We start from the raw sequence: 19,756 nt of genomic DNA on the forward strand, positions 1-19,756 counted from the left end.
TTGGTGAAGTAAGAACAGGTTCATTGTCTTCAGTAATTTGAAGGAGGAAAATTATGGCCAGAACCAGAGGGAATTCTAAATGTTTTTAATATTTATTGTTTCATATTTTCTGACACACTGCAAGCACGAATGGGAAAATTGTGTTTGCATGTTTGAAGGTGTAATATATTCTCTAAGCCTTCAGAAAAATTGCATGTGGTCTGTTAGTTGCTTGTGGGTTTTGAATGATAAATCATTATGCAAAGAAATACAATCCAAACTTCCAGTAGATTAAGCTTTTTCTCTTGAAGACACTTCAGTATTCTTTATGACATCATTTATTCATTTTATTCTTTTCTATATATATATATACAACACTGTCATTAATGCTTCAGCTTTTATATTGGATACAATTCTGAATGTTATGTCCATTAGGTTGCTTTTAACTTCTTAACTCATAAAAAAAATTGTTAAAGCAATGCCTGGCACTGGTCAGGTGCAGTGATAATTAATACTGAAGTGAAAAGAAAAATATCTAAATTATGTATTTCATAAATTAATACCCTTATAAAGCTGTAGTAAGATAGTGTGACATTTAATATGCATGCCTGCACATCTTGTTTCTTCTATCAACTAAAATTTTAACTAAGGATTAAAAAGAGTGGGTCTTTGCTCCCTATCCACCTAGCAGTTGAAAACCATTTCTGTATTTTGTAGATATGCTTTATTAGAACATCACATGGCATGAAATTTAAACTCTACATATGCATAACCGTCTTTGAAAGAACATGTGGTTTGCTACTCTTCCAGAGCAAACATCCTCTAAATAATAACCATTTTGGTAAATACTTTGAATGATTCCTGAGTATGTCTAGAGAAACACTTGAAAATAGAAGGTGGTCTAAGTGAAATGAAACCACAGCTAAACTATTAATAACCCTGGTAATAAAAGAACAGCCTGTCTGGATCTCAGAACTGGGCTGTGCACCCCCATCCTTTTCTGTTTGTCAAAAATGCACCACAGTTATGCAAACAGGGAGGTAACAAACAATGTTAAAACTAAGAAATCACTTTTTCAAAAAACTGGATTAAACTTGTGCTTTATCCCCAAGTCTGAGAGAGAGTAGGATCTGCTAGATGTGTGGGGTAGTTTTACTGAAATTAGCAGATTACTGAAATCAGTGTGGTTCTCTCCCTTCACTTTGAATTTATTTAGTTGGCAAATGTCATAAATACAGAGTTTATAATGGATCAGTCATTTTTGTTAGTTAAGCTTCCATTTAACATACATGGACTAACATGTTAGACAAAATATTTGATCCGTTGCATATAGAAAATGCCTTTGTCCTTCAGAAAACAGACTTTCTTATTGTTTTATGAAAATAGCTTAATATCATGAAATGTTTTAGCTATTACCTTTCTTTTTGTCATATAAGTAGTTCCAGTTGTGTACATGTAGAAAAAGGATGTTGAACTTGAAATAAAATCTTCATACTTTGTTATTCCTTTTTAAAAGTTATTTATCATTTTGTATCTACTTAGAAAGCCCATGTTAATTAGGAAAAAAGTCATATTTCATATTAATAAATAAGATGGTTATTTATTAAAATTGCTGGTAAGAATGTTTGTGATCTCTTTAGATATGAATACTCACGTGAACTGACAACTAGTGAATATAGTTCCAAGTAAAGTATATGTTTTATATGTCATTTAGCAGTATTGAGGGGAGGGAAAATGGAAACATGTTTTATCATTCTAGAATTTTTATGGCACATGGTAATTGTTACCTTGAAAATAGTCAGGATACATTTTCACATAAGCTGTAAGACTTCTAAAACTATCTTTTTTCTGTTAGATTTGGTCCAGGAGGTGTGCAAAATCTTGTGATCTTCATTCCTTGTATTTATGTGAGAAATAATTGTCAGAAAGAAGTACTTTTTTTAAATGCTTCAACAAAAAAGAAATGGAAACTCCTATGCAATGTCTTCTGTGCTTTCAACTTTGTAAGAAGGGAATCAATTTAGTAAATTTTTCTTTGGTGTGGGAAAAGCATTCCTGATAGTGTAATATTTCATACAGCTGGGAGGAAATATTGTAAGTTTTGTACACTGCTTAATTTCTCTAGATGTTGAAATGTTTTCATCTGGAGAAGCAGCATATTTTGTGTCTAGCATTTTCATTACAGATGCTAATTAGCAATAGCTAGCAAATGATGGTGTTATGCATTAATACTCAGAAGAGCATCCAGGAGCTCCAAGAGCAATTGGATCCATCGCTGGGATTGGGGACATCTGCTCTCAGAGGCTCTCAGCAAAACACCAAATTGATAAATGGTACTGAAATAGCACATAGCTTTGATTAGAGTACGGTATTTATATAGAGTTTTAAATATGAAAAGTGAAAGGAGTAGAAGTCATAAAAGAGAATGGTAGGAAGGGAGATTTTATTTAATAAATAATTTGTTGCAGTAGCTCTGGATATTGATTGCTTCCTTCTTCCTGTGGTCCATTATAGTTGATAGTTTTGGTTAATTCGGTTAACTTCTACAAGAGATGCTCTATTTGTCACGGGATTTGAAAAATGTTTTCTGGCCTATAGGGTATATTTTAGCATGTGGATTAGATTGTTTTGTGGAATTTTTTGAAGTAAGCATCCGTTGTGTGGTTGCCTGCAACTGCGTGGAATTGAACTTGATGAATCAGATAGTCCCAGGTATAAGCTCCAGTGAAGGGGTGAGGGGTCTATTATCTTTACCCATGTTTGATGCCAGTAAAATATGGAACATTTTGTTACAAGTAGCTCCTATTTAACATATGTCAGAAATGTTTCTGTAGTTTATTTTTCAAACCGCATCATTGTTCTGATTGACTCCTTGCTATACTTCTTTATTTATCTCTGTGGCAAAAAGATTTTTCTGTCAGGTTTGAAGGGCTTTCATTGTCTTTCTGAAATCTATGATAGCTAGATACATCACACTGTAAGCCTCACCTTCTTTTATAGTAGTAAAAGGTTTTCAAGTCCACCTTAAAATACTTGGGGAATTTAACCCATGCATGTAGTTGAAAAAAAAAAAATTCAATAGAGGTCCTTCTTTCAAATAATGCTCTCTCTGTTGACTGTGACTGGACACATAGGGTGATTGCGCACATAACAGAAATCTCCTTTTTTTCTGTTCTCATAGTAGTCCAGCTCACAAATTTGACAGTTTGTTTTGTTTTGTTTTTTTCTTGATAAATTTTCACCAAGTAATAAACTCAGACTAAAATTATTTATGAGGTTACAGGGTGGATGCTGATTCTTTCATGCTCCTGTACCTGCTACCAAAGGACCTACCAAATAGACGTTTAATTTGTTAGTTTGTTTGTTTGCTCTTTTGTTTGCTGTTTTTTTGCTGATATGTGTTTTCAACTTTTTCCTTATCAGGGCTGAAACGTCTTGATTTGAACTTGTCTAATTTCTCACGGTTTCAGCATGTAGGTGTAGAAATGTTATAGGTTTTCTTTTTCATCTACTGTCAGCCAAGCCAGAAGTTTAGAGGGAAGGTATGAAATTATATTAGAACAAGTCTTTAATAAACCATCACAACAAGTGCATATAGTTTATTGGAGGCTATTTCATTGCCACAGGCCAATGCCTAAGATAATTATTTTGCTATGTAAGAGGGCACTTTTTTCTTGCATATCCAATTTCACTTACACTAGTTTTTTAACTATGGAAACAATTTCATATACTTTATACAGCAGTCTGTGCAAAATTTCTGAAACAGTTTGTGTTGTTGCTGAAAAGCTTTTAGAGGTCTTCAGATGGAAGAAGTTTGGAACAAGTGTATGACATTTAATGGCAGGCCATCTTTAAGAAGGAATACAGAAAGTTGTGTTGGATGGGCAAAGTAGTGTAGCTGTAAGAATTAACTTTTACTCTTGACATTTCTATTCAGTAAATACGATCTTACAGCAGTGCATACAATTCACTTGCCCCTGCTGGTATTCTTAAATTTTGATAGAGTTCAGGTTTTTATGACTGTTCAAATTGCATGTCAATGGTAGTATAAAAATGAATGACGTTTAATTTGGCACCACTGAGTTTTCCTTTTCAAGAAAGATCTAAGGAAAATGCGTGAATGTGATACACTCAGGAAGATCCTAGGAATGGTTTTCTGTACCCTTTTTCCCCCTTCCAAACTTCGAGAGCCAATCTTTGAAATCAGAGTTGATATTTTGAATTTTTTTGCATAAAGTAGTTAGCTTAGCATGTGTTTGTGTGCATGCAGCCATGTGTGTTCCTGTGAACTTTTTTATTTAATGTAAAAGAAAAATTGGTACCTTCCCAGATCATGATAACAAAGTATGGAATTAAGGAATACATACGTTTGATTATGGCAGAAAACCAAACACAAAAGAACAGCGATGAAAACAAGACAGCAGGGTTAACATAACCTCTAGGGAGAAAGGCATGTTTGGTTTCGTAGCTTTTTCCTCTTAATATAAGTACTTTATTTGTGACCTTGCATTAAAATCTGCCTTACTGTCATCTAAGAAATCTTTGGTTAATTTACAATTAATTTTTAATTAGTGCTACCTTCAGTGCATTTTCACAGACACAGTAAGTCTGTAATTACTTGTAATTTTATAATTTGGTTTAAATACATCATGATATAGCTGTTTACCTATGAAATATATGTACTAGTAGGTAACCATGCAGCACAGAATGCTTTTTTGGCAGGCACATATTTAAGTGAAGTTTGATTTTAATTTTTAATTATAAACTTTATATAACTTTAAAATTCAGATCTTTGGGTGTAAGTATTGAATGACTGGTCTGTTTTGATCAGTGTCAGACAGGTGTAAGGCTAGCTTTACAGGTTAAGCTAGTTTTATATGTGTTTATACAGTTTTCATTTTTAAAGCTTTAATACTGAGAATACCGATATTAGTACATATAATACCAAGAGAATTTCTGCAATCATGTCTAAAGCAATTTGTCTTTTATATTTAATAGGTAAGTTGAATTGGAAAAATGTTGAACTGGATGTCATGACTTGCAAATTGATTCCTATCTCAGTGCTAAAGTCAGTAAATGTTTGATCTTAAAGGAAGAAATAGCGATGAATTCTGAATATAAATTCCAACATCTTTGTACAGTGGCCTCCACTTTTCATCTGAGGTTATGGTATTTTTTATAAAGGCTAGGTTGGTCCTATCTAGGCTATTAAAGAAAGAAATTGTAGAATAAAGATGCCACCTTGTGGGTGAAATAAATGATGCAGTAGATGATTCAAAATAACTTGTTTACCAAATAGATTCTATGCATTTGTGACTGGTTGCTAGAATTTGAGCTTGTATTTTCTTAAACATTTACAGTTATTTTTGGAGTTTATGTTTGGTGATTTTGTATGAAGTATCTAATAAACCGCAGCTGAACCATTCTGGTCTTCAGTGTTAAATCACTGCGAAAAATCACACAATGTGGTTTCATTCATACCCCTAATCACCATATAATTTTGGCATCAAATTCACTGTATTGTTCTTAATGTATTGAAGCACAACTTTAATGCCATCATCCTAACCTGTGTGGGTAACCAAAATTAATGTTTTTTTAGATATTCCCTGTACGAAAACAGAACAGTGACACATTCAGGTTCCTGTGCTCGAATTCTTCTCATTACATACCCAGATTAACATGGTACATGTATAAATTTGTCTTTCTTACCTGCATGTCATGGATTTCTTATTGCTGTTATTGAAATACCAGGTGGCTACAGACCTTGGTGCCATGGGTTTGAATCACCTTTGTCTTGGGCAGGTTTATATATCATGTTCTGAATTTTGAGGACATTATTTCAATGGCGATTTTCCTTGTTCAGTGGTAATGACCTCTCATGGATGCTGTATATGGGGAACACAATTAAGAGAAGTGGTATCAATACTTGAAAAATATGACCAGCAGACTATGGCTGAGTCAGCTACCAAGAGCTCTCAACTGAAGGCAGGAGTGATGCTTGGTATCCATGCCACAGTCCAGCTGGGTACCAGAAATTCCCCAAGCAGTTTCAGTTAGAGATCTGATTTCTGTTCCTGTTATGAAATACTGTGTTGTGGTCATGTATTCTGTTTGTACAGCTTCCACAGAGTGAGAGGGGTCTGTGAAATGCTTCAGGTGAAAGACTCCAGATAAAACCTGTATTACTCTTATTCTGGCCATTTTACCTGAATTTACTTGTCCCCTTTATTCTTGCAGAGATTCTTGGGGACTCATTCATTTTGGTCTTTTGCTTTGGTAAAGCTGTGTTTGCTGTTCAGCCCAAGTTTATTGCATAAGAATCTCATAACAAACTCTTCAGAATCAGTTAAGCTTGTTGTGGCATTGTGAAACTTTGATGTGACAATGGCATGGGGAACGCTTTCCAGTGTTGTTAGAAGTTTTTTAAAAGTACTCCTGCAACTATATGCTGTACAAGATCTTTTTTTCATAGGTTATGTTGGGGAGATCAGAGTTCTGTGACCCACACAACTCCCAGTTTGACTGTTGTTGCCGTGCAGCCACTGTGTTTTGTTGCTGGTTGAGGGAGTATGCATGTGGGAGAGCATCTGAGTTACCCAGATCTCAGACGTAGCAAGAAATAAGCTAATGGGGGTTACCAAGACTGGTGTCAGGTTGTCCTGGAAGCCAGCTGCAAGTCAAAATCTAGCCTCTAGTGAAGTTGTCTACTCTGTGAGCTCTGGTACTCATGCACCTAGGAAATAGCCCCCTAAACTTCAGTCTTTGCATTACTCGTCTTGACTTGTCCACAGGGTTGTTAACTCCTAGGTGTTCAGATTTGCTTTTCATGAGAACATTTTTATTATGGTTTTTGAAGATGGTGATGATGATCTACAAGGAGGAAAAGGTTTAATTTTGCAAATAGCAAAGACAGGTCACATGTGCAACTGAGACTTTGCATTCATCTACCTCCTGATAACTTACCTCTCCATGATACTGTCTAAGCTGGAGAAGGCTGCTTAAGAGTTCCTGTCTTCTGCTTTGCCCCTTCACATATTCCAACATGTGCAGAGCAGGACTCAGCCTCTCCTGAAGTCTCCATTTCCATAAAAACCTGATGTGTGTACTGGAAAGCAGCCATGGCACAGTCCAGTTCCTGATGTGAATTACCGAAGAATCAGGACTTCATGGTGCACAGTAGGGAGTACTTGCCCCTCAGTTTGGCCACAGTCTCAGTGGCATCAGTAATCTAATTGGTAAATGCATTTTTATTGTAGTAGCTGTTTTTTTGTGGTTTTCTGTTGTCCTAAATTCAGAAACAGATATCCAGAAATATATGATACAATTATTTTCAACTTAGACAAATAAATAAAGTACTCTACATTTCCAGTGGACCATAGAGTAGTAGACTTGTGCCAAACAGTTAATAGGTCCCTAGCTTGATGTGTTTATAACCTCAGTGCACAAAGGAAAAAAAATCAAGTTCTACATGAACACAGCACATGATAAAGTGGGGTCTTGTGACAGCACTTCTAATATTTCATGGAGATGGCTAGCCAGACATTTCCTGGAAAGAGGCTGCAATGTTTTGATATTATTTTTCATTTTACAGTCTTCAAATGAGGTCTTATTGGCAGCATTCTTTCAAAGGTTAGTAGATACTTTTTTTCTTTTACGTTTGAGATTTTATGCCTAAAACAGTACCCCATTTAAAATGTATCATGTGTACCTCAGGTACCTACTGGAAACCCGTTTGCTAATCTCAATGAGCCTCTAAAGGAAGGGTTAAAAAATCCCAAATTCAGTCAGAGGGGAAAAACCCAGAAGTTGCTTAAAGCTGCTTTCTTTAGCATGGCTCCAACTAAAACAAATGTAGTACCTGGTCTTTCTGCTCATTTGAAGTACCTAGGAGCAGCAGAGTGTTCCTTTGGCTTTGGATTCAGTTCTTGTCGGTTTATCTGTAGATTTTGGGAGGATCATTAATGTAACCTATGTAAATACCTAAGCAGGTTTCTTCTTTTCCATGACTAACTTTGGTTCAGATTAGGCAGAGGCAATTTCTGTCCAATTCCTTTTGTATGGACAACTGGAGTAATGCAGATGGGAGTTCTGCTGTTCAGCTGAGCAAGTCATGGTTGGCAATTACTTTCTCCATGTCTGACATCTCAGATTATTTTATAAAGGACTGGTTTTACTTCTAGGCAAGAGATGGAGTTAGACCTTCTTTATTTGGTAGCTGGGCAAGTAGTGGGATTCCTGACCCCAGGTCACAGCTCTGAAATGTGTTACTTGCTCACGTGCTGTCACCACAAACTGCAGAGCAGGCTGCAGGGTGTTGTAGTAGCACAGGCTCTTCCCTGTGCTGTCAGGGCTCAGACTGTCAGAAATGCTCTCTCTGGTCTCTCCTGGGGGCTGAATAATAGTGTGGTGGCTTTTCTTGGCTGATGTTGACCATAAGAGATCAGGTATCTAAAAAAATCTATTGCAGCATATTAAAAAAAATTCCTAGTCTGAAGATGTTTTAGGCTGTTCTCTGTTATGCTTTAAGTCAACTGGTTTGTGTACCCTTAGGAAATAATTGATGACCTTAGAATCATCCAAGAAGCCAGGCAAATACTCTGGTAGTAACTGTCAGATGCGGCTTTTTCTATATGGTTGTGCACATCTTTTAAGCATGCCAAGCTCTGCTTTATAACCCCTTGACCTCTTATTACTATGATGTTTATGTATATTTAAACACTAATGTAGTGCAAGAAATTAACATCATATTTACTGGTTCAAAATATATTACTTGAGCTGTCCATTCCTAATGTCCTGTGAGAGTGCCTTTGTTTTGAAAGATTTGTTTTTCCTGTGGCAGCTGAGTATTCTGAACTTAATACTTTGCAGCCTGCTCAGAAATTACAGGGTATACAAAACATACTCTGGAATTCATTCAAACTTTTAAAACTTATTATGTCTAGGAGAGACAGATTTAAGATTACTGAGGTTTCTGGTTGAAGTACTTCAAGCAGAAATCCATACTCCATTAGGTTTTGTAACATTATGTGACCTTAATTTTCCAGGTATTTTGCCCTTCAAATTGAAGATAGTATTTTAATACTATTTAAGTCTCCTGAAGAGCCTTGTATTATGATAGGCTTAAGTTGTGAAACATTTGAACAAAATGAAAGATAAAAGTAATTTAGGATTTTGGTTTTTTTTAAATGTATAGCAACATAAAAATACATGTAAAATAATACATTGAAATAAGTGATAAAAGTTTTTTGGGGGACACTTTTATCACTGAAATTATGTGTACATGCAGTCACCCATGTTTCCTGTACGAAGGTCTTTCTTTGCATTTGATTATTTTAGGCAAAGCCATTCCCAGCCCTTTGAACTTAGGGATTTGTCTCTTATGTTGTGGTGTACTTCAAATAAAATTCTGTAGGATCCCATCTCAGGAGATTAAATAGATTAAACAGAGCTGCACTGACTTGTTGGGGAAAAAGATGAAGAAAAACATAGGGGAGAAACTTACATTTTCTTATTAATAAAGGTGATATATTCTTTCAATAATATTAAATATGAGGAAATGAAAATTATCAGCAGCTAGTGTGTGCAACTCCACAATATGTTAGAACTGGACCTAATGAATTACAGTGATAGTTTCTGATGTTTTACCCCTTTTAATGTACTCCTCGAGCAGTCAAATAACTATGCAGTATGGCAGATGCAAAACATCACTTTTGAAAAATCTCAAGAAAAGTAGGAACAGTATGTAATTGAAGTGTAATGGCACTTATGCTGGTTGTGCAATTTTATATATTCACATGTATATTTGTACATTTTTCTATATATATACAAAACACTATATATTAATATATATAATGTAATATAGTAATATATATTACATTCACATGTATATTTGTACATATTTGTACAAGCATGTATCTGGATGGTTACCCTAGCTGTTGGTTTTTTTGTCTAAAAATCATATTTTTTTCATACACACCAATAGTATCAATTGCTAGGTTTTCTGTAACTGTCTACAACACTGGTCATTACTATATACTGTAACAACTTAGCATAGATTACCTTATTTTAAGATTTTTTCATTATTCTGCTGATAAAATATTATTTAACAGAATATCCTTTTTGCAGGCTTTTGCACTGATAACTGCCTAACAAATTATATGAATATTACAATGTCAAACAGAATCACCTGAGATGTGGGTATTAATACTGAGACATTTTTCAGTCCCAGCTTCAGGTTAGGCATTCTAGTTACTGAGTATGGGAAGGAATTTAAAACACAACTCACCAGGCAATGATTAATTACATTTTTCTTGTCTGAACTGTTGTTTTCTTGTTCTTGGCTGCCAAACATTGAGACTTTCCCAGTATTTCATTAGTTGTTTCCCAGTCCCTTGGGCTTAGGTGTATATTTGGTATACTTTGATAGTTTCAAATGTAGTGATTGGTAGTGGCTACTGAATTTGGTCTTACTGGCTGCTCCAGTTTTGGTGGAGTGAGAATGAATTCCCTTTGCTCATAAGACTTCCAGTTCTGATTTTAAGCATTGCAGTCTGCCTTGGCACTTGATGAGTGTGAACATTCACCCTGAATTTCTGCCAAACTTGGAGTAGGACAACTGTGAGTGCAGAAAGGCAGCCAGAAATCTTGAATCAGAGCTGTGAAACATTAAGTCTCCTTTTGTCTATGCTTCTGGGCACTATTTTGCCAAAAACTACCAACCTGACCTCTGCTTTGCTAGATTTTACTAACTAGTAACTGTGAGTAATCTAAAAAAGTTACAGATTAATAAAGATTGCATATTTGCTGATTTTTTTTGTTTCTTTGTTTCAGCTAGAAAGCTGCAAAGTTTTGCGTTTACTTTACTAACTCAGAGTAATTAACTGAGCACGTTAGCACTCTGGAATGCACAGAGCAAGGGTTTAGGAAGATTGTGGAAAGGAAATTGCAATCAAAATATGAAAAGGTTAAAAACATAAACAGATTTCCAGTGTTGGTGGAGTTAAGGAAAAATCTTTGTCAGATATCTAGAAGTACTGAGTTCATACCATAACACTTCAACTTACTTTATCTCTTAGAAGTTTCCTGAGCCAGAATTTTTGTAATTCCATTAGTCTTTATTGAGACAAGCTTCTGTCTGAGTTTGGAAGGATGAATATGTTTTTATATCTTACCATCACTAAGAACTATATAAATTTGTGGCCGCTGTTTCTGCCATTTGACACACAGTGTTGTGTCAACTGTAATAGTGGTATCGACAGTCTTGTGATCTCTGGTGGTGTTGCATGGTAAGCACTGAATGGCATTCTTAAGTAAAATCAAACTTTCATGCTCTTCACATTCCACTCACAGATAAAAATATTTTTTCTGGTAAAATACAGGGCAAAAATGTTTCTGTCTAGCATTTTACAAGCGAAGAACAAAACTTAGTTTTAACTTTGAAGAAATGACATAGTCTTGTCCTTTTAATTGAAAGAAAAGATCCTTTGCCTGTGAAAATTAAATCCTCCACAGTTTGTAGTTTGCTTTTCAAACTCATCAACCTGACAGTGAAATCATGTAACCTGATAATAGCATGCTTGAGGCTTATTGCAGTTTTTTGGGCAGTGGTATCAGCAGATGATGTGCTCTGTTGATTTTAATCACTTAGGGTTTGATTCTGATCCCACTGACCTGAGTGTAAATGCAGAGTAACTTCATTGACTTCACTGGAATTACCAGAAACATCTCAGTGTAAATGAAATCCACATTTATTTCATTGCATTTATGGTTTCAGTAGAGGATCTTCACAAGTGACCAAAGAAAGAAAGGTATAGATGACTTTTCCCATCTCTTTGTGACAGCTTTCTTATTCAAATAGCATTCATTGCTGACCAGTTGTTAAAATTGTCATGTATCTGTCTGTGTGTTTGTACTGATGACTCAAGGTCATTGTGTTAAATGCACACACTAGTTGACTTTTTATTGTCTTACAGCCAGCTTGAGCTGCTTTAAGATTCCTGCAGCTTGTCACTAGAATTTCTCTTTATTCATGAGCTTTTGCACTGACTTTATAGTCAGTTTGAAACTGATATGAATATATTTGAGTGCCTTTGGATGGATGGAATAATTGGACATGTTCTAGAATACTTTTGGTAAGTGGCCATAAATAAAAACTATAGGAAATGTAGGATCTAATCCTGCAGTCATTTTTTCCACCTCTGATACTGCCAACAGGAGATCTGTCTTCATAGCAGGGACTAAGGCGTTAGGCCTGTACAGAACAGAAATATAGCGTGTTCACAGCAGATTTTATAGCACTCATGTCTTCAGGGGCACAGACGTGAATGTTTGCTATTTAGTGAAGGCTTTCTCTTAACACTGGAAGCCTGCTTTTCAAACTTGTAAGCCAAACTCTCCACAGCAGACCCTTCAGTAGTTTTTGTTGTTTTTTCTTTTAATAGGATAGGACCAGTTAATGTAATGCTGAGCCTAATGTGCTTTTTTCCTCCTTTATTTTACTGACCAATGAAAATTAATGAGAATCCTGTGCCTGTTTGTTACTGGTGGTTCTCAAAATCTCCCGCTTCGGTATTTTAAAATGTTAAATAAAAGGTGCTAATTGATGAAGGTCAAGGATATCTGTGTTAATAACTACTGACTGCTACTTGTAACTAGTAATTAAGTAGTAACCAGTTTCTGTTATCTCTGTTAATAAATAGGTCCATTGTATCTTTTATGCATGCTCAGTGTAATTTAGGGATAATATAGAAATGTTAAACACAACCAACAGGAAAAAAAAGGAGAAGCATGAAAAAATTGAGTATGGGCTGTATTTTTACACCAAAAAATACCTGTTTATTGTAACATGGTACATTTTAGTTGAACATCTGTCCTAGATTTGACTAAGGTATGGATATGGGGAAATAATTACCTGTAAGTTATTTCTAAAGCCCTGAACCACTGGCATATTTACAGTTAGATCAGGAAAATACTTGAAGTATATTCATGGTCAATATTTTACTACATCATGGTACTTCTAGGTGTTTAAGTTATGCAGGAGAGCTTAAGATATTAATCTGTTGTCTATGGGGAGACATGTCTATAGTCTTGTAGTAGTGTTTGTTTTGCAGAAAGGGATGTGTCTTTGGTCCTTTTTGTTCCCAGGGCTCCAGTTGCCAGACAGCCCTGAACCATTCCCCTCAAAGAACTGAGGAGATCTTCACCTTCCTTTAACACATGGCCAAATGAAGAGGCATGGCGCACACCCTATACAGTCACAACAGAAGAGCTGGTGGAGTCTGTCCTGATCCCTGATGAGCCTAAAACATCCCACTCTTCAGGGAGAGTGCAAGATGTGCGCTTGGGTCTGTCAGTGATAGGGGGGCTGGTGTCCCCCACGGCCTGCCTGTGTGGCTGTGCTGGGCACAGCAGCCTGCTGCTGGGCTCCCAGGGGTGAGAGCACTCCGACAGAAATGCTTTGGGTGCTTTCTGAGCATCTGTAGCCAAGCAGCCACCCGGACAGACTGCACTGGAAACGCCATTTGGATTGAGATGCAAGATAACTTTTGAGCTGTTTTCTTCCTGGCACAAGTGGGGCAGTTGGGGGCATGTGTGAAAACAGAATTTTAGGCGTGTTCAGACTTTGAGCACCTGCAACACAGGGTAGGGAAGATCACCCCTACCTTCTGCCTCATTTCCTTTGTGTATCTGACCCTCAGTGGCCACAGAAGTAAACAGACAGCTCAGTGTAGAAGAGAGTCTCTAGAAGTATTTGACCTAAATGATGGCTCTATCTTTGCACTATTTTTCTTATTTTGGCACTGAGGGAAGGGGTGATAATGTATCCTGGCACCTCTGGTCTCTGCTTTCTAGGAATTTTCTCTGTGCTTTCCAGATATTTTCTCCTGTAAATTAAAGGAATTTCCCTTCTACTTTCTAAGACATTTTCTATGTTTTGTAGAAATTTTCCACGTTTTTGAGGAATTACACGTCTTGCTAGGAATTTATCATGGGCTTTCTTGGAATTCACCTTTCACTTCCTAGGAATTACATTCCTTTCATTTAAACTGAAGGTAAAAACATATTTCTTATGAATTGTTATGTATTAATTTATTAACCAATAGGATCAACTGTTTTTATAGTTTATATTTGAGGCCTTCTGTGCTGAGCCTTTACTTTTTGCAAGAGGGTAGGATTAATCCTAGCTTTTCTTTCTAAAGAATGGTGCACTGTCAGATTTTGGGAAAACCTACATAACATGAAAAGATATTTACTGCTTTATTAGAACAGTTTGTAGTAAGCTGTGTGTAGACAGAGACCGTCATCTTGCTTTTGTATGCACACACTGCCAGCTGCAATGAGGTCCTGGCTCTGCTTTTGTGTGTTCTAGGTGTTGCTCTTCTATAAATTGCAGGAGGCGGCCACGGTATTAATTCATAGCTCTTGCAGTACTTGTCTTCCTGTACAAATGATTTTTCATGTATTAATATTTTATAACATTAGTTGTGATAAGTGACATTATCTTAACAGATAAGGAAAAATGTAGCAGGAGGGTGATGTAACTTCTCAGCTCCCAAAGGAGGTGCTACGCCTGAGAGATTTAATTTCTGACTCAGTTTAGAAGCAGTTACGCCAAAAGTAGAAATGAGCAATCAGTAAGGCTTTAAACCCAGCATTCTGGTTTGTTTTGTTTTTTAATCAAGTTCAGGTATTGCAGATGCTAAAAATCTTAGAGGAATTGAAATAAAAGATCTACGATGTTAGATTCTAATATATGGGCTATGTAGCTCCTACCTTTCGACACCAAAAAGTAGAAAGTGGGAATTCCTAGCATGTGACCATTCTTTATTCATGATGGACAGTCTATCTATTAGTGTATCTGCCTTGGCCAGTAACAACTAAATATATCAATGTGAGCTCGCATTCCCTTTGGATCCCTCACCTTTGATCAAAAGCACTTAAAAATACTTTTGAGTTGGGAAGGAAAAATAACTTCAAATTGCTTTTTGATCACATTGTCCACTCACAGTGGAAAAGAAAGCAAGCTGCAAATATGATAGGGAAGTGTTTCTAGGTGCCTAAAGCTGTCATGTAACGTTTCCTCCTCTGCTCTTTCTCTGTTTGTATCACATGCAAGTTATATTGTCCCCGTTTATTAAAAACAAAGCAAATATTCATCTGCTTCTCCTGTACAGCTTTTAATTGTATAAAATGTGCATTTGTCATAGTTACTTAGAGCAGTTAAGGCAGATAATTCACAGCTTGAGCGTTTGAGTTTTTGGGTATTTATTACCAAAGGATATCTAACAACTGTACTGTGTATTCCAGAGTACTGTCTCTTCTTGCTGTATGCTAGATTCCTCTCAGCCACTCTCCTTTCTATCTGTCCGTAGGACTGTCTGCCATGCTATCTGTTCATTCTTTAATTGGTTAATTAAATCTGTTGTTATAGTTTCTAGTTGAAGTGAATACTAAAACCGTGCAAAATAATGTTAGGTGCTCAGAGACATTGTGGTAGGCTTTCCTGATGTCTTGTCCTATGGTACTGACCCCCATAAGGGTCTGAGGCTACATGACTCTCGTAAGATGATTAAAGTATCAATAATAGGAAGTCTCAAGCAAAAGCTAATGTATAATATTTTTTTTTTTTTTCTGTTGGCGGTAGTTTGATTTAAAGCAGTTGTAGGTCCCTTATTTATTTATTTATTAGTTTATTTTGAACTAGTAGCACCTTCTTGTGGCTAGACAAAGGGTTCACAGAGGTTTTGCTGGAAAAGTAAACCCTCCCTTTTCTTGCATAGTTTTATTGATAATGTTAAAAAAATATATCCTTCAGTTTATTGATTTGTCAACAGAAAACTTTACTCATTCAGAATTTTTTAATGCAAAAATTTTGTCCAGAAGCAAAATGTAAAATAAATTCAGGATTTTAGCCTTTTTTTGTATTTCCAGAATATCTTCAAAAGAACAAAAAATATTTCTAGGTGTCATTAAGCTTATCTCTTCTTTGTGCTGGTTATCACTTTTTTTTTTTTTCCTGGTAAGTTTCATAGAATCAAAGATTGTAATACTTCTATCATATTACAGTTTAAAATTTCTTATATAGTAGGAATAAGAATACTAATATTGTCAGGGACTTAAATATGGAAATAGGCTATTAATCACATTTCATGTAAATTGCAGAATGTAGGCTATTGAGTGAGATTAGAAGCTATGTCTCATTATAAAAGCACTATATCAGAAAAGAACATTCTCTTAAGTATTTTTTTGCCTGCATATAAGGATTTTGTACTATTGTTTTCTAATAAGCCACCTGTCATTCAAAAAGAGAAGTCCTAGATCTGGGAAGTGAGGAGACAGGGAGGAACCAAAGGGCTTAAGGATGTTCAAATGACATCTGAGTTTATCTCTGAGGTGCATCAAGGTATTGGAGCAGAGTAGATTTTGCAGAATACTTACTGAAAATTTGGTCCATGTTTTCTGCAGAAATTCATGTTGTGCACTCCCAGGTTAAGCCAATGTTTTCCATTTTTTTGAAATCTGGATCTTTCTTTTAGCTCATTTATCTCTCTCAGTCCCTAAAATGCCATCACCCTTGTAGTCTCCATTGCCCGAGATGAGCGATGTTGCCTTTCACAGCCGGGCAGGGCAGCAGCTGCTTCAGTGGGGGCAGTAGACGCTTGGTGAGGGATGGCCACATGTGTGTCTGTGCCTCACTCACGCTAGCCATCTGGAATGTAAGAATAACTCCCTTTTACAAAGTTGGGCGTCTTCAACTTGATGGTTTTCCAAGAGTTAAAGGTAGTTACTAGTTTCCTAGTTAATTCCCCAACACTTTCAGGTATTGTCTCTTCTCTGTTCTCCACCCTGGAGGAACTGGGAGTTCTAGCCTTCTTGCCTGATAAGCATGCCTTCTTTAGTGCATTTTAACTCCCTCTGAGCCTTTTTGTGCAGCTTCTTTTTTTAAGAAAAGTAGACTTTGAGGAATCATGTGCAAATCAGTAGCTCTCCAGGGGAATTACAAGAGTACCCAGAAATACTTGTGTTATTATCACTGTCTTGGCAGTACTGCTGAAGTATGTCCTCACATGGTGTCAGTTACAAGCAAAAGTTCATTTTTATTTGACACTCCAAATCAACAGCTTCCCAGGTTTAATGAAGTATGTGTTGTATACCATTTGCTTTGAAGGAAAAATCTATTATAGTTTTGTACTGTCTGGTGGAAAAAATGTTTTTTTCCATCTCTGAATGCAACCAGCATTCTGTAGATAGACAAGCTGAAGTATTATTTTTTACTACATTTTTTTTGTTTGTTTTTGCAGATCTGCTGTCCAAACCAGTATGCTGTGTTATTGCCAATCTACTTCCTCGTCAGTGTGGCAAACAGCTGTAGTTAGACTACAAGGCTTTTTGTGTTCCACCAGCCCACTTGTCTGTCCGGTTTTATTCCATTTCTTCAAGCAGTGGACACATTCCTGCCAGTCTCTGTGCCTTTATTTAATTTGGGCAGAGCCTATATAAGACTGAACATAAGGCTGAAAGCAGTGAAGAGAAGACCATAAAATGCACCATGTGCTCAGCCTCACTGGAACCAAGCAACGTTGTATTTTTTGTCCCTATTGCAACAAAGATCACGTGTGTTTTGGAGGTGAGCTAGCAGAGGCATCCAGCCAAGCAGCCAGTGACAGAGAGGATAACAAACAGCCTCACCTTCTGAAGGATCAAAAGCCTGTATAGAGGAGGTAAACAAACTGGAGTTGGACCTATCTTTCTTTGCTATGTATTTTTGAGGTGTGTTTTCAAGAGGAGGTATTGCTTCATATTCTACAGTTACTAGTGTTCATTTCTCTGAATTAAAGCAAGGATTATATTTCCCACTGAATTCTTTAAAGTATTATATAATAGAGTAAAATCTCTTCCACAGAGAATTCTTTTTTTCAATTCTAACACCTAATGAAAACATGACATTACTTTCAATGGTCATAGAAATTGCTGGTTTCCAAGTAATTAATGAAAACACATATCAGGTAGGCATGACAGGAATTCCACAGCAGATACGTTTCACTGTTTGAAAGAATCCCATTCACTGGAAGATATGTTGAACAGATTAACTTAAAATAGTGAACTTTTAAAAATAGACTTTTAGCATTATTGTTTTATCTCAAGGGAATATAATAAATGGAATGAATTACATAATGTTTTGAAATGTTGTAGTTGTTTGTAGTGATACTCATTTGGTGATATCATGCCTTAATTCTTAAGATTGAGTCAATTCATGCAGAAGGCTTATCTACGCACCCAGGAGATATATTTTCTTACCACTGTATAAACTGATGAAGAAACACATGATCTGAAAGGGCTTATTAGTTCTACAAGTAGCCTAACATATGTTAGATTATGTTTATAAGCTTTAAAGTTATAAATTAGTCTAAGGGTTTAGGTCTTGGGTAACAGTAAGGAAAACAATAAAGTTAAAGAAGTAAGTAAAACTCGATTAAATCCATGTCAGCACTGATCAGGTGATACCCAATTAGTTAATCCATCGCGTGGTGAGTGAATACATGCTCAGTCTTTTCTCAATTTGGATTCTTTGTTCATTCAACTCCCGAGGAATTGACCTCTGAGGTCACATGCTTTACAGCTCTGTTGAATAGTATTCTAAGTACAACTAGATAGAAATACTGGGTATGCACACATTCAGTTGAAGTTAATGAAATTTGCATGTTCCTCATATTTTGAAAAACAAGCTTTTGTTTTAGGAGTCAGAGTTTGCATGTGTGAGCAATTTTCTGTTTTTCCTACCACTCCCTTGTACCCTTGATATCTTTCAAATATGGTACTCTTCAGCTATATAATATTGTGTAAATGGTAATACTATATTGATAGTAGGTGAAAGAATTTGGAGAGTTGGATTTGAAATTTATTGTCTTTAATTTTTCTGTAGTTCATTCTTATCAATGTACGGAGTTTCTTTTTTTATCATTCCTGCAGCAGTTAACACATTGATGGAGACATATTTATCTTGTATCATAATCCCTTCTTTAGTACTATAGGCTTTAAAATAGTTTGGTTGAAAACTTTAAAAGCTTTTGTTGGAGGAGTTTGTATTATATGTACACCTAAAAAAAAAAAAAAGCACTGAAACTGAAATTTCAGAATGAAATCCATCATTCTGGATATTAACATAAATGGGTCCCCTTTCAAGTAGCATTCCTACATATACAGTTCTTTATATTCATATACATGGCTATAAAGTAACTATCATCCTAAATTAGTCATGTCTGAATATACAACCAATTATTTGCTTTTGTGAATTATGTGAGAAATGTGGTTAGTAGGAGGACACACAGTCTCAACCAGGACGTTAGAGATGTGTAGCTGTTTGTCACTACTGAAAGAGCAATATCAGATTATAGCAGACAGGCAGCCTTATTACCCCTAGCAATTGAACATGTAGTAGCTCTCTCGTTGGCTATTTCATTGCTGGCATCTAAACAGTATCCACTTTTAGATCTTGCAGGAGTTCCATGAAAATGCATGAGAAAGTTTGATTAAATGACACTTTTTTTTAGGAAACATGCTTGGTTTTTTCAGTATTACATTCAGGGAGTGCCACTTTATTAAGAACAATTTTTAATACGTAAATTCTCAATTACAGATGGTTTTTGAAATTCCCAAGCCATAGGCATCATGGAAGGTAGTTTGTTTTGTTTTATTTACTACTAGCATGTATACAGTGACTATGTACTCACTGTCTCAGTAGCTGAATTGCTAGCAGTCATTATCCCAGGTTTCCCAG

The sequence above is a fragment of the Strix aluco genome, chromosome 16 (assembly GCF_031877795.1).
Source record: "Strix aluco isolate bStrAlu1 chromosome 16, bStrAlu1.hap1, whole genome shotgun sequence".
NCBI classification, from domain to species: Eukaryota; Metazoa; Chordata; class Aves; order Strigiformes; family Strigidae; genus Strix; species Strix aluco.